Source organism: Corapipo altera, unplaced genomic scaffold (genome assembly GCF_003945725.1).
Source record: "Corapipo altera isolate COAL_440 unplaced genomic scaffold, ASM394572v1 61411, whole genome shotgun sequence".
In the NCBI taxonomy this organism is placed as follows: Eukaryota; Metazoa; Chordata; class Aves; order Passeriformes; family Pipridae; genus Corapipo; species Corapipo altera.
The window spans coordinates 22382342-22399257 of NW_020884875.1; the positions used below are offsets into that span (position 1 = coordinate 22382342).

Consider the following 16916-nt stretch of genomic DNA (forward strand, 5'->3'; position numbering starts at 1 on the left):
TCTTTGTTATAAAGTGAAGAAGACAAAATCTGTCTATCTAAGCTGACACCATTGCTCAGTGCAAGACTGTACCATACTACTGTTTTACGTTGGGAGTTTTTTCTTTCTTTTCCAAAGCACATTTTATATGGTCTGTAAGTAGCTCTTAGAAAATCTGTCACTTCTCTTCTTTACTATTTCATGAATCCAAATAAATATTTTTGTCCTGTCAATTAAGTACTTTTTTAAAAGACCACAGCATGGTAAAAAGATCCCAATGAAATTATACTCCTTTAATAGCTGGCAAATCAGGAGTACAATACAGTCTATTTTTAAATTAACATCAAAAGGAGGATCGTTTGTATACTGACATTTAGGAAATGCACAGTGTCACCTGCCTATAATGAGCTTGGTATTACAGAGAATTGTTTTGTTTTAACTCCAGCTGACAACTAAGCCCCACACAGCCACCCGATTTGGGCAAGAGTGGGATGGAGGAGAGAACTGGAAAAGTAAAAGTGGTGAAATCTGTGAGCTGAGATAAAGAAAGTTTAATAGATAGAGTAAAAAAACCCACAAGCAATCAAAACCAAGGGATTCATTATCCCCCTTCCCACGGGCAGGCAACATTTCCAAAGTACTTTTTAACTTGTAAGAAAGAAGGAGAACAGGGGTGGAAGTGCTTGCCATACTTTCTTCAGAAAGAAGCAGACATATGCAGAAATATTTCTGTGTTTACAGGGAGATCTTATGTCTCCATCACATAATTCTGGTACAAATATGACAATTTTTAAACTCAGCTAAAATGTTTACATGGGTAATTCTGCAGCCAAAACACTGGACTGGAAAAGGAGCAATGCCTTGATTCTGATCCTGGGTGTGTCACTCCCACAGATGTACTGTGGGGCACTGGTCAAGTTGCTTACTTACCAATTCAATTTCTAACTGCCCAATCTGAAAAAAATGGGCAATGATAATATTTACCATTTTCAGAGAGAAGGCTAATAAACTGCTCACACAACATAGTAAAGTATGAGGACAAAAGGTAAGGAAGAAGCATTTGGTGTTACTATTTCTCCTGCTGGCAGAAAAATTTTAACAGATTTTTTTTTAATTATACAATCTTAGGTTGATTTACCACTCTTAAATTAATGACTTTAAACATAGGAATCACCTAGAGGAAATAACCTTAATTGATAGATGACCATTACTAGTTTCAATACCTGCTTTGCCCCAAACGAAAAACAGTAAGGGGGAATATACTTTGCATTTGAATGGTCTGAAACATTCATATAATGCTACGATACTTTTGATCTCTCTCCCATTTAGAGATACTCAAAGATCTTCTGAGTTATTCACTGCATTGCAGTATTTTCTTATCAATTTCACATCACATTGCTTCTTACTTGTATTTATTTTCAGTAAATACAATTCGAAAGGTAGTAATATTGTTATATTTCTCTGTGGCATTCAAGAAAACTCTTACTAATATAATACGAAGGGAAGGATGCTAACAAGAGAGAAAGCTGTTAATAGGATAAAACAGCTTTTACTGGAACAAGGACAACATAGTCTTTAAGTATTTTATAAAACTATTTTCAAGTCTTCTGGAGAAAGAGCTGGTAAGTGAATAGGGAATAAGAAGACAAGGAAAAAAAATAATTTGTAATCTATTAATTTAGGAGTTGCTCTTCAGTTCTACAGCAGACACTTCCCAAAGTGGAAACCTGTGTCAAGGAATGTTACCTAGACTTTTCTAGAGAAAATACAATGCAAAATATATTTGTTATTTTTCAGTAACTTTCTGTAGACCTTTCATCCTGATTCTAGACACTCATCTCACAGTGCTGTCAACAGGATATTCTACGAAGACTAAAGGTAAAGTATTACCCTATGTTTCCATAACATTGCAAAACTAGCCTGAGGTTCTCAGGCACCACAGACAAAGTTGTTAGTACTGAAAAAAATAAGAGTGACAAGTGGGTCTTTGCTTAAAATTTGAAGAGAAAACACATAGTTGATTTAAGAATGAGATTCCCCACACGTGACAGCATGTTAGCAAACACAGACATTTGTTCTTATAGTTGAAAACCAGATTCATGTTATGAAACCAACACTGTCAGTCACTGGAGTTCAACCACATACTCTTCCAGAGAATAACATTGCAAGCTCCACCCAGGTCCTCATCTCAAGAAAGCACAAATTACCATCTTCTTTAGAGAGCACAGGCAGCAAGTTGCTTCCACTGGTTTCACAGCCCTGCTCACCCTGGATCAATCATTTACTCTGCTCTGGTGAGATCCACCTGGGGTACTCCATCTACATCTGGAGTCCTCAGCAAAGGAAAGACATGGACCTGTTGGAGTGAGTCTGAAGAAGGACCATGAAGATGATCAGAGGGCTGGAATACCTATCCTATGAGAAAAGCCTGAGAGAATCGAGGTAGTTGAGCCATGGTGAGAGAAGGCACCAAGGAGGCCTTGTAACAGCCTTCCAGTACCTAAACAAGGCTACAAGAAAGCTGGAGAGGGACTTTTTCTAAGGGCATGTAGTGATAGGACAAGGAGTTATAGCTTTAAAATAAAAAATGGTAGATTTAAATTAGATATAAGGAAAAAAAATTTTTTCAAGGATGGTGGTAAAACACTGGAACAGGTTGCCCAGAAAGGTGGTAGATGCCCCATCCCTGGAACATTCCAGTTCAGGTTGGATGGAGCTCTGGTACTGCCTTGATCTAGTTGAAGATGTCCCTGCCCATGGCAGAGGGTTGAACTAGATGATCTTTAAATGTTCCATCTACCCCTAACCATTCTATGAGCTTATGATTCTATGGAAAGTCCAGGTGATGATTCTGTGGAAAAAGAGTGCATCTGCTGGCAACTATATTGGGTAATACTGAGATCCCCATACTGTAGTATCAGCCTTGTGAAAGTATGTAAACCAATAATTCAAAGCTTGTGATGTAAAAATTAAACTAAATAAAGCATCCTCCAAATGGAAATTTTCCTGCAGTATCTTAAAAAGACATAGAGCCTGTTGATGTAGTATGAGTATGGAAAGAAGCTGTCAACATATTTTTTTTACACTACATGGACTATTGGGTCAGTAATTCACGAAAGAAGATTCTTTTTCAGTAGATTATAAGTGGTTCAGAAAGAGTTATTTAAATCTTTTAAATCAAACAACAAATCTATTAAATCTAGTATCTGTTATTCATTAATTGTATCCTGACAAATTAATCAGAAGCCTTAAAGGTGATCAGATAAATATCTCTCTCTAGACTAGTCTTGATCGATCTCAGTCACAGGCTGTCCAGTAAAAATTACAAGATGCAACTACACAAAAATATCACCTTTAACAGGTAAACAGAGAACCTTATAAGAAAAATGTAAACATCCACACAAAATTATGTTGGCAAGATCAGCAGTTAGATTTCTTATTTTCAACTTTTTTCTTCTATAAATTTATAGAATAAGCAACATCTGAGTTAAACAAAGTAAAATGCAGCATGGGTCCTGGAATAGCTATTCCTTTCTGTCCATTTATTTAGGAATTCTCCTTTAAGAATATCACAAATACGTTGTTTGCTGTCTAATCTGCTCTTCAAGAAGATTTGACTTTTCAGGCTTTTCTTTCCTTCTCAGATGTTACTGCTTTCTGGATTCTAAATGATGGGTTTTCAGTTTAGAAAAAAAAAATTGGATTTACACTGCACTGTATTGCATTCTTGCCAGTGAAGCTAAATACGAGTTCTTAAGAAGTCACATGAAAGAGTTATAATGAAAGATTTTATTGTTTTGAAAATAATTCTATAAAGAAAACTATCTTTTCTGTTTCATCAAGGTCAACACTCTGTACTATGTCTCCTGTTTTTAACTTATAACCTAAAGCAGTAATTTCTTATTTCTACTGTCAAAATACTCAATCCTGCACTGTTCCTTCAGTGACCAACTCTGTCAGCCACAAAACTGACACTGTAAGCCAATAAGAACAAGTAAACCACACCTTTTTTTTTAACATGGCCCCCAAAAAGCCAGATTAATAGGTGCAAAGTTTTCTCTTCATTAAAGTCATTCATTATTTAAATATGTATTTCTCTCAGTAATGTAACTTTTAAATTTTGCTTCTTCAATACCTCCTGAAAATAGAGTAATGGATTTTTTTCATGAAGGTTCACTAAAGTATACTCTATCCCTTCATCTTACGTATGAGAGAGAAGAATTACAGTAAACAGAAATTGAAATATATAAAATGTTTCTCCTTGGCCAGAATAGAACACGTGTATATATATATATATATACACGTGTGAGTGTGTGTGTGTCTAACCACAGAGAGAGAGAAAAAGAGAGAGAAGGAGGGTGGGGGGAGATATCACTGGTTTTCTCAGAAGGATTTTCTTTTATACATAGCTTTATCCTATAATTTTGTCCCTGTTGGGCATACTGCCTAAATTTAAACACAAACAGTCAAGCAATGAAGAAACATTACCACATTTACTGTGAACAAAAACTCCCAGTTGTACAGTGAAATTTTAATACATTTCAACTTATCTCTTTTACTAATGGGGAGAGTACAAACCCTGCAGGAATTCGCTCTGCAAACTGGTAATTACAGTAGACTCACTTTTTTATAATGCATATGTATAGTCAGACACAAGAAACATAGCTGCCCTTTTGATGTAGGTTACAATAGGAATGTTTTAAAAAAATTATGAAAATCTACTGCAATTCTAAAGGAATGCATTAATTCATAGGAAGTTGTCCTTTAGTTATACTCAAGAACACAAATATATATAATAGAATATAATAATAATTATATTTACTTGCTTTTATAAACCAAAGCACAAGCTTTAGCCGCCTGTTCTTTTTATTCAAGTAGGGGATTTTTGTTTTGGGGTTTTTTGTTGGTTAGTTGGTTATGGTTTTTTTCCTAATGTACTTACTCGTACATTTCCATCCTACAACATCATGTATGAGTTGAGAAGATTTTTGTTCTCCCATGCCTCTTCCTTTGCACAACCTTCAAATTTAAACAGTTTTGATCTTCAGATTTATGTCTCATTAAATCATTATAACATGCATTTAAAAGCACTACTGTAATTGTACAAATTTACAACATACAATGTCCAGCTCATCTAAGGTAAGACATGCTGTTTATGGCAAAACACGTTTGCAGCATACACAAAGACAATCTGAGGAGGTGTAAAATATGAGTAAGATCTACTGCCATGTCATACATAGAGACAACATTTATCTTTAATACAGTAATGATAAGACAGAGCTATTGTTAATGAAAAAACCCAAGCAAGCAAACAAACAAAAACAACATAGAAGACAAGTAAAGGCCTACAAAAAAAGATACATATTTCTAAGTCTTTTAGAGTTGGTACTGCTATTTTTTAAAGCCTACCAACCGTACCACTTGATTCTGCAAATACTCGCATCCTCACTGTTTACATATACTCATATTCATATTCTTTAAAGGTAGAAAAAACCCTCACACAATTCAATAATTAAATCACTGTCTGAGCCAAGTACAACACATAAAAAGATCATGTAACAATTCCAGCTTCTGAAGTCCTGTAAAAAGGCACATCTTCAAAATTGCCAGAAGACCAACTCACACTACATAGCATCTCTTTGGGCCAAACGCTGCATTTTCACTAGTTTGCAACATCCAGCTTGGTGGAAACAAGATTTGCCTTTCTCTGTTAAGCAGCTCTTGAGTGTTATGTTGCTTGAACGGCAAGATGAAACGTTTGCAAGTTTCTCTTACTATGGAGTAGCATATTCACAGATCAAGACAGTCATAGGTAAAATCACTAGACCCCGAGGTTTCATTCTTCAAGCAAAGGAAGTTGTTATTACAAAGAAACGATGTAAGCTGGTGTGTAAATGATCACTCAGTCACCAATGAGGGAATCGATGGTCAAATGAAAATTATAACAATAGTGATGGTGAAGGTCACTCTTGTAAGACCTTCAAAGACACTTTCCATGGAGGCATTACTAGAACCCCTGAAATATTATGTGAGTTGAAAATTTTCATTTCTCTCACTGCTGGGCAGTAGCTTTCTCACAGATGTAACCCTCTTCTCCAGAGATGGTTTCTTTTAGCAACGAAAAGCGAGTTGTTAATGATTGTGGAATCACTTAACTTTTTTTTATACAAGAAATTTGGTCTTGACTAAATATGAAGAGATTCCTTCCCATTCGGAATTAGGGAGTCTGGTACAATGTGAGCATCAGATTATGAAGGGTGCTACACCAGGGTTGCTAACAAAAGGCACAGAACATCATAATGTGTGTATGTATGGTGTTTTACTAACTCTTATGAGGAAATAAAATCTACAAACTACTAGGAGAGTGAGAAATATGTGTCCCCATAGCTCTGTGAGTGTAAACATTCTTCACAGTAACAAAACTAATTTTCACAGAATAGAAGATACATGTTGTATCACCTGTGACTCTGGTTGATGCAATACCTAGGTTGTGCTTAGTCAGCAAGTCTCTGTTGAAAGCATATGGGAGGTAACACAAACGCATCCTCCGAAATTACCTTTACCACTGTACATCATAATTGTCACAGTGGTTTCTGTCCGTCTCAGGGTGGGTAGAGGAGACACACAGAAGCTCAGTCTGGACTTACCAATGCATATGCTGTGCTAAAATTTCTCTTAATTTCTGGATTTCAGAACCAGTGTGAGAAGAAACAAGAGACAATATATCCCAGATTATGACTCTGAGTAGAAGACAGCAGATTCAGTCACATTTCTAAATGGGAGAAACAGTATCTTTGCAATGAATATGCAGGAACAGAGCTGCCTTCCTCTTCCTCAGTTACCACCTTCAATTAATTCTCAAGGATTCAAGGAAAGGAAACTCCAATCAACTGGAAAAAGACACTGCTCCCTTGTCACATGCAAAAGTGAGCAATGCCTACTTTTAACAACTTTCCATTAAAAGAAAAAATTACAATACTAAATGTGTGTAAAAAGACTGTATGCGAGACAGTTAGAAATAAAGGCTTTACTTAATGAGAGTGTTCCACATCATTGGCAGTGACCCTCATTAGTTATTTCTCGATACTTCCCAATTTTTTAGTACTCAGTTCAACTTGGGACACTATTTTGGCAAGTGTAAAGGACCTTCAATACATGCAGAGGTTGTGAGGATCTTGATATTACATAACTTTCTTTCTCCTTCTTACTCCTCCTTTTTATAATATTATCTGTAACAGTTGATGACATGAGCAGAAAAAAAAAGAAAACTAATCAGAATCAGGTGGTTGCCATTTAAAGAGATAGTCCTCAGTGTGACCTGAGAACAAAATAATGTAAATTGCTGACAGTGAAGTCAGAATAGATTTTATGTTGGCTGTACACCTCCATGCTGAATGCATGTGTTACTATTAACTATTAGGATTAATACAAAGCTTTAAAAGTAAAGGAACCCAGTGGTTGCAACACATGCCTCAAACTTTGTCTTTTAAAAATAATCTCTGCTTCAAGGACACATGGATAGCCCTAAACTGAGGAATGCAGAAGAACTTCAAAACCCATAGAATCCACCTGAGTACTGTGCTTTCTGGCATAACAGCAGTGCTCCCACTGTCAGTCCTCCATATCTGCCCAAGAATTTGGACACGAGTAATCACGTCTATCACAGACAGTACACTGGAATAAGCCAAAACACTTGCTCTTCAATGAGTGACATCAGTAAGGGAGGAAGGCAAAGGGGGAGCAATGTTGGAGGGAGAACAGAAGCAGTTTATTTCTTTCTTTTTTGTTTAACTGATGGCTGTCTGAAAATTCTGTATGTGCTTAAAACTTTAGAAGCAGCAAGCAGAAGAAAATAATTTTTAAGCACAATTCTGGGAAGATGACCAACAAAGTGTAGGAAGCTTACCTCCCAGTAGCATTGCTTTTTACATTTGTCACCAAGCTGCATAAGTGACATTGCCTCCTGTGTTACGCCTGTATACTTATTGCTACATTGTGTAAGAAATGTGCAGTGCCGCTATCATTTCTAGAGGTTTACATGATGTGCATTCACTTGTACAATGTCCTGAGATTAAGGCTTCTATGTAATCAAACTGCTAACTGTTTATACATTTATGGCAGACTGTAGCCAGCCCATTACCACAGCTTCTATCACAGTAACTTGTTCCTGAGCACCAAATCATGTAGTCAAGAGATGCTATACTTCTTGTTCTGACCTTATGAATTTAGTATTACTGTCTTCCGTAGTTCACACTAATTGTAGCTAAATTAGCTAAATTAGGCCAAATGAATATCAAATTGTTTTTAAAAGATAAATATGCCCTCTTCTGGTTTGGCAATTAGGAAAGCATCTTTATATAAACAAACAGGAAGTTTTGCATTTAAATAAAGAATCAGTTTTTCTTCTAATTTCTTATCTTATAAAAGCTTAATTTACATATATTTATTTAAAATCAGTTGAGAACTCAGATACTAGACTACACCAAAGGGAAAACCATAGTTAGCAAGATTCTCTTATATTTACATTTTCCACTGCTTTTGGTTTTATTTAGTGACAGGAGTGGTCACCAGTCTGAATTTGATAAAATCTGCTTCTCCCTCACACTAATAGGTGAATTTATCTTTGAAATGCATGCTGAAATATTATCTCTGGACTCTGAAGTCTTGTTTATCCAAAAATCTAAAACAGATTAGGCAATGGTAGTTACAGCTTTGCTGCAACAGCCTGTTCCTGTATCTCATTCCTCAGAGTTGGAATAAGGAAAGTCATACTCATGGCATACTCAAAGTTTGAGAATTCTGAAGAAAGGGCAGTACACCAACTAATGAAGAAAAATTTCTATTTTTTTAAATGAAAATAAGCTATTTTACTAAACAAAACTCATCGATTCAGTTACATGCATTCAGCAGAGAAAGACAACAGCAATACAGAAGTCCTAGGAACAATCAGGCTACACTATCGAGAATCATAGAATCATAGAATCGATTGGGTTGGAAAAGACCTCCGAGATCATTGAGTCCAACCCGTGGTCCAAATCCAGTCCATTTACTAGATCATGGCACTCAGTGCCACGTCCAATCTGTGTTTAAAAATCTCCAGGGATGGTGAATCCACCACCTCTCTGGGCAGCCCATTCCAATGCCTGAAAGAATGTATTCTAATCTGCTGCATCAAAGTAACAGCAACTTTTGCCACTTTGCAGCATACATTGTATTTGAACCCTTTTATCTTCTAGTTCATTGCAATACCAGGAATAAACAGTGTTCATTTGTACTTTATATTTATCAGATCTTGAATGACCATTTTGATTTGTCAGTGTTCAGAATCTTTAAAAATCAACACACATCCTCATAGACAAAGTCAACTTAGTGCATTTAGCACATTCCTAGTTTCTTTTACAAGTTCTCTCCCAACTGTATCCAGAGGAATACAATATTCAGTGCCTGTTTAACATTTTTTTCATTTTGCCTTCTGCCACAGTGGTGTTAGATCTCACCAAGTGTAGCATCAGCTACAGTAATCATGCTGCTACTCACTACACAAGTGCAAACACCAGTCTGCAGGTTCTAATCCAGCATGTATACTTATGTGAACATGTAGTGCTCATGCTAAACCCTGCATTTACTCCCGTCATAGCACCCAGAAGTTTATCACATGACAAATCTTACTTTTTTCACCATTTAATATACAAATGCCTTGCAGTAAATACATATACATATTGGGCACATCTGTGGAAAAAGCAGACCAGGCTGGTAAAAAGTGAAATGTGTGCAACACATTTGCATGTAACACACCAGCCCAGAGCCTCTTCCTATTGCAATCAATAAGAGTGTTGTCCTGCTTCACTGAAGGCAGAGTAAGCCCATCAGAGGGTTTTTTACAGCTTTATGAAAAAAGAGCCTAACATAGTAACCCGGAAATCTGTCAGTAACAATCTTCCTTCTCCTAGGTTATAAAATTGAGAAGATTATTATAGTTTCCTAACTATATCATCTATCTAGCACAGTTCGAGCACATCAGCTTAAGAGAGTGAAGCGCAAAGCTATCAGCCTAACTATCTAACAGATAGATCAAATTCTGCTCTTGTGGGACAATAGGGCTGCACAGGGACATTTAAAACAGTGGTAACCATAGGAGGCATCAGGGACATCCTTATTCATGGACATTGCTGTAGCTGCTCCCCAGTGCCCTTCCTCCCCAGATTAATTCAGCAGCAGCTCTGATGAGAGCTCCCAGACAGGCTCTTGCTGCCATCCTCATCGTCACAAATGCCATTCCCTGAAGCTCCTGCTTCATCCACTGCTTTCATCCACCTCCACAAACATGCATGTCATTAGCAGTTGTACAGTAAATATTTACTCATATCACACTCAGCCCTTAACTGCAACTTTTTCTCCTGTGGGACAAAAGCACGGGCAGCATGGAATGGGTTTCTCTGCCTAGACTTCAGGGTCTACACGATAGATGACACAATCATAAAACAAGCAGGCACATAAAGACAGGATAACATTGAGCTCTAAGAAACTCATTTGTCACCTCATTACAGCCTGCAGATTTTCATGATGAAAAGTTCAAGCCACAATGAAACAAATGGGAGACTTTTTTCTCATTTTTGTGAGAGTTCCACCAGGTCATAATTAAAAGCAACATTCAGTCTAGCAAAAAATTAGCAATTGGAAAAAACAAGATGCAATCACAAGTACAGGCTCTTTTCTCCACTCTGCTTACCACCCAAACTTCTTTGGTGTGAAAACTGGTCTGGAAATTGCACAAAAGCCACCCTTCTGGTGAGATTTCCAGACTTTTTGGGTAGCAACTCTGTCAGACACATCACAAAAACAGACTCTGTTACAGTATGTTGATAAGTCTGTTTCCACTCCTAGGAAAAGCCAGATGGTGCAGAGGTGTGTAACAGTAATTTCTAAACAAACAAACAAACAAACAAATTAAAACCTCAGAATAGTTGTGGTTAGTTTGAATTTAAGGATCAAATTCAGGTCAGTTCCACTTTATCTAGATTGATTCACTTTTCCCTATTATGACTTGGTTGCTGACAACGTGCTTGCTGCTGTGAAATCCTCAAAAAGAAAAGGAGTTTAACCTCAGGAGTTTAAACACAGAGACAGAGGAAGATGTGCTAAGTATCTAAGAAGGCAGTCAAACTCACAGAATTACTTTTTCTTAAATTTAAAAAAAAAAATAAAATTTTCAACATTCTTAATAGAAAATGTACATTCTTTATAAATTAATCTAATTTAATTAAAGACTTAACTGCACACTGGCTCTTGGTATTTTAAAAAGCAGTATTTACAGTATCATGCCAAAACCCAGGAAGTGATGCGTCATTAATATTCATTACATGCCAACACTCAAAAAAAAAGTAAAGAAAATGTAAGCTGCCAAGTTTCTTTTGGCAAAGCTGTATGACATGATTTGTATTCAAAGCAAAATCTAGAAAAATATCTTTAAATCAATGTAAATCCCTTTCAAATTGAAAAAAACCCACATAAAACAGAAGGAAAAAGCACTTCTGAGTTTTAGCCTTTTTTCAATGCTAGGCTGTACTTAAGCAGTTTTAGTGAAGTACATTGTCACAGAGGACCTACCAGCTTAGGTTAGATGCACTTTTTCCTGTCTTTGCAACAGATAACTTGATCTTTTCATTATCAAGAAGTTATAAATTAATGATATTTAGTTTTCCCTTTCCACATTTATTTTTTAAAATATATGTATCGGCACAATTTTTAAATGTGTGAGAACACCAAGTACAAAATCTCAGTTTTCCTAAGCAAAGACCAAACTACACAAGATGGCAGTGGCCTTTAGCGTGGTCTTAGCACATTTCTCAGAAATGAAAACACTGATTCATTGCCTGGCTGGGCCAGCAGCAGGAAGGGGGCCAATGATGTCCATATTGCAGACTAGAATGAATGCCATACAGAAATTCCTGAAGCTCTTCTGCACAGCTTTGAAAAAGCAGCACTCCACACATGCTTGGCCACATTGCTTCTGGCACTCAAGCAATTTTGTATAAAAGCAGTGCAGGACCAGTACACTGAGATGCTATCGTGACATACAGCACAAAAAAGTCAGTCTAGCAGGTCTGTCTTCAAAACAGAAACAGGCAGCCTCTGCTTATTCATGTTTAAATTTCACCTACCAATTGCAATGGCTAGAAAAACAAAGGCATTTCTGAAGCCAAACGTGAAAACAAGGAACAGGCCCTCACATGACTGCATGAAGGTGTTGTTTCTAGACCAATTCCACTGACTTTCTGAGTGACTTATTGCATCTCCTCCTTACTTCCTCTACCCTTCAATCACAACTAACAGCTCAGGAAAAGAATCTGAGAATTAACTCTACAAAGCAGAAATTCTCAAATTAGGAGATGGCAGGAGAGCAGCTATGTATGCATGGAAGAGAGAAGTCCCAAAAGTACATCTAGGCTGTTGTTGTCTGTGCTGTTCTTCCATTCTTTTCCCATTTTCCCCACTCCAAGCAAGTTCTGCTCTTTTCTGATGTCTTAGAAAAGCCTGAGATTTACCTTGTGCCAGCAGGCAGGGGAAAGAGAGGTGAGGGGGACCATGGGCTACACTGCAGGCAAATGCATCCTCCCTGGCTACATGAAGGGCATCTCCTCTTCCTCAAATGCCTCTGGTCCTGGACATTGAACCACACTCCTCCTGGCAGCCTGCCCAGAGCTGATCCCACATTGCCTAGCAGAGCAGGGCATGCTGGGCACAACCAGGTAGTCCTAGGGCTGGTGACAAGGTGCAGGATGTGAGGTGGGGACACCTTTGAGCAGGGAGTAGAACAAGATGAGGGAGCAAAGAGTGGGGAAGGTTCTAAGTAGGTAGGCTTTGGAAGAGTAGGTCATTAGTCAGGGAGGGCCAGGGAAACCCTTGCTTGAAAGCTGTTTCATCTGATTTAGGGATTTGGGCTGGCTCAAAAAATAAAGATCAAGTCAAATCATTAGTAACAACTGCTAGATTTTGATTAAAGGGCAACTGAGGACAAGAGCTGAGGAAATGAAGAAACATTGCAGCATTGGAGAGGATGAGTGACAGAGGTGGGGTAAAGAAGCAAGCTCAGAGCCATTTTTGACTAAACAGCAGAAAGGAGGTCTCATCTGTAAAACCATTGCTTTGAAACCTTTGGAGGCCATAATTGGTAGGTATCCATATATTCATGCGGATATATTACTTTTCAAAATTACCATTCAAGTCTGTTGGTATAGCAGTTAAAATGCACCTTTCAGTAAGCATATATGGTAATATTAGTTCTTCACCTCATTTAAAAATTTCTTCCCTTCTCTGAAACAGTGCCCCATTGAGTAAGGACTACAAAGATGAAAAGCAGATGCTTCCTAGGAGACTGACAAAACTGGTAACTCAGAAGGCATCTTACTCCTAATTACTGAGTAGGACAGTATCTAATCGTTATTAGATAGTAATACTATTAAATGCTACTAAGAAACATATAACTCCAGTAGCTCTGTAAATTCTTCCTTAGTGTCAGCACCCAAATACAATACTGTTGAAGGGAATCCTGGTAGATGAGAACAGACCTTCTACATAATTCTCCCATAATAAAATTGTAATTTCTGTGATTTTTCTAATGCTTTCAGGGGGTTTTGATCAGGCCCACTTTTTAAAGTCAAATGATATTTTGGTTCTATGCCAGGTTGTTCCTTTTTTCCTAAAGCTTAAATCCTTGACATTCTTATGAGAAAGTGATGACTTTTCAAGTGTTTAGTCAATACAAGGAGAAGTTGCAAAACTATCCCACTGCCTTGTAAAACTTCAAGGGAATGAAAAATACGTGGAGAAGCAGAATACCTATCTGACAGCAGTACTGAAGGAAGTAAAGGATGAAGGAAGTACTAGGTCAGATGCAGAGAAAGAACATAGCGTAGAGAGGGGACAAAGGCAGAAGGTGGAGGGAGAGAGAGAGAAATAATTGAAAGAACTAGGGACAAAGATGAAAGCAGGAAAAAATGAGAAATATATTACAGAAAAATCAGGAAGAACTACTATCCTTTCAAATTTAGAAGAATTTAAATTTTTTTATATCAAAGGTTAAGTACTGCATTTTTGAGAGTAATGGGCATAATAGCAAACTGATTGATTTGCTTCAGCCTTGCAAAGCTCACATGTGAAAACATGTCATTGCACATCATGTGCATCCATCCTACTGAAATGCAAAGACATTAATCACCAAAAGAGGAAGTATGAAATTCACTTTAATGAATGTGTGACACACACACACTGTCCACATACACCTTTCAAATAGCTTTTACCAGTGTCCTCGATGTACATATGTTACCTGGATGGTTAATGATTATAAGCAAAACATCAGGAGCTCCGCTTAATTCAGACTATTTTGTAAAGTACTTGCAGTGTTCTTGAGGTTCACCAGTGCAGTTCTGAACCAGAAGAGTTTAACTACTCAGAATTTATCTGCGTAGCTGATGGACAATTTGGAAAAAGGCCTGTAATCTGAAAGATCAAAAATATACCTATAATTTGAGAAAAAATTGTATAGGCCAGAAGTGGTTCACTTTTATTCTTTATCTTAACTTGGTCAAACAGTACTCCTTTTACCTACTAAAAGACTCCAGATTTTTGCAAGAACACAAAATATGGATGTAAAAAAAGGAGCAACATGACAGCAACTTTCTGAGGAATCACTTCTCATAGTAAGTTCTCAACAAGCAGACTGGCATTAGCAACACTCCTCAAAACTCCATTTGCATAAAAACTTTCAGCACAGGGAGCACACGGGGCAAATACACCTCATGACCCACTAGATTAAGCCAGAAGACCCTTTAGCTCTAATGTTCAGGTGAAAGGAAGTCAAACAGAGCCATGCTCTCACTCCCACTTGTGTCCAGGGTATGACGAAAAGTAGAAAATACTTGTCTTACTAAATGAAGTACATAATTATACTACGATTACAAAAAAAAAAGAAAAACACCGTGTTGTCAACCTATGTCTCCAAGGGAAACACCAGTTATGAAATTCCAGCATCCATGTGCCTATCTTTTTTTTACCCTTCCACCCCTTCTGAATCCATGAATCTACATCCTCTGTCTTTAGTATAGAAAAGCAGGCTTTGCAAATGTACTTAATGCTTTTAATACAGTTGCACCAAGCATGACCCAGAAGCTGCATGCAGCCCCAAACCCTTTTTGTTTTGGCCTGCCAGGTACTTGCAGCCATGGCATTCCATTACATTTACTTAACAGTCAGGACGTAGCAGACAGCTGGTCAATCAGCAGCTCCTGCCCAGCCACACCTCACCTCTTACTCAGCCAAGCAAAGGTAGCTCTGGATGACAAGTGCTGCAGAAGATGGGCTGGAGAGGAAGCCTGGGGGAAGATCAGAGATCTGTAATAATTTTCAGCACTTAGACTAAAACTGTAAGAGATTTGGTTTCACTAACGCTGCTCTTTACTCAACAGTATGCCTGATATGTCTGATACAGATATTTCAAATTTCAATTTAAACTCCGGAGGGAAAAAACCAATCTCTCTACTTATGCCAAGCCTGCACTAAAAATTACTGGACATCTAAGAACTCAGAATACCCCAAATTTCATCTAAGAAAAACAGTAAAATCATCTACCTGAGTACACAACATTGTACAGGTCCTTTGCCAGACACCAAGAAGATGCGAGAGTATTCAGATGTTTTTCTGAGTACAGTGCAAAAAAGGTAAATATAACCATAGAATCAGACATGATAAAACCACATTTGAAATGGCATACTAAAAACCAGAAGATTTACGGACTTCTATAGGAGATGTTTATATAAGTTTCAAAGTTTATTTTCCAAAAGATTTGTTTAAAAATATTTCACCACGAGGCTCCTCAGCAGGAACCTCCAGTTAAACTATTTCCTTGGTATTGCAACCAGAACTCATCAATGTCACATAGTCAATCAATTTAGTTTTTCACAGATCTGTGGACAGATCCTCAGCTGTTAGGCAAACTGATCTTTAAGGATCACAACTGATCATGAATCAAGACAAATTTTCATACAGTCAATTTCTGTGAAGTGATTAACTAAATACAATTACTGTGGTTCAGTTCAGTAAGTACTGCAATTACTTGTTATCATTTTTCGTGGTTCTCAGATGTTAACAACTACAAAACATAAATGGAATGGCCTTTTATGTTTCATGACAGTCTCACTCTTTTTTGCAGCAATTTTATTAATCTAATAAAACCCTACAGACATGTCACACCACAGACAGTAAAGAAGGGTGTTGAAAATATTGAAAACATCACATTTGCCATAGACTTCAGAACTATAACTATGTCCTAAATTTTGAGAAGATCAGTTAAAAGAATTTTTAAATCATGTTTACAGTTAAGTATTTTCACAAGACCCTTTAGGTTTTGCTCTTCTTTAGTAAACTTCACCACCCACACAGCTCCACCCTTCACACATTTTACCAGCCCAATGATATACCATATATGCTAGCCTTTCACTTACTGTTGTTCACACCAGCTAAGAGTTGAACATTTACACCTGACTGACAAGACAATGACTGAGCATGTAACTCAAAATATTATTAAACCTATATATTATTAACCCTGATTCAAATCTGATATTTGTGGAATATTTGGGGAATGCCCCTTTGCAGTTGTGCTCATTTTAGGAGTACTAAAAGCAAAGAACTGAATACAGAGCCCTGGAAAAACATAAAGAAATGCAGCACAGATACTTAAAATACAGGCATTTTGAAAGACAATGAATGGATTTTGAATGTGTGAACATTTATTATATAAAAAGGTGTCCCACAGCAAACAAGTGAAAAGGAGTCTTAGAAATGGGGAAGCTGGCCCCTTTGAATCTCCTGATTCAAGTTCTATCACTGTCACTGATTGATTTTAACTACTCCTTAGAAAAGTATTGTATGGAAAAGCTGCA

At 37.3% G+C, this 16916-nt stretch overlaps 1 protein-coding gene across 4 annotated transcripts in view; it reads right to left on the minus strand.

Moving 5' to 3' along the window:
* The window catches only part of BNC2 (basonuclin 2), a 332087-nt gene that overhangs the window by 127935 nt on the left and 187236 nt on the right, over positions 1 to 16916 (minus strand). The gene's annotated exons all lie outside the window — the stretch shown is intronic.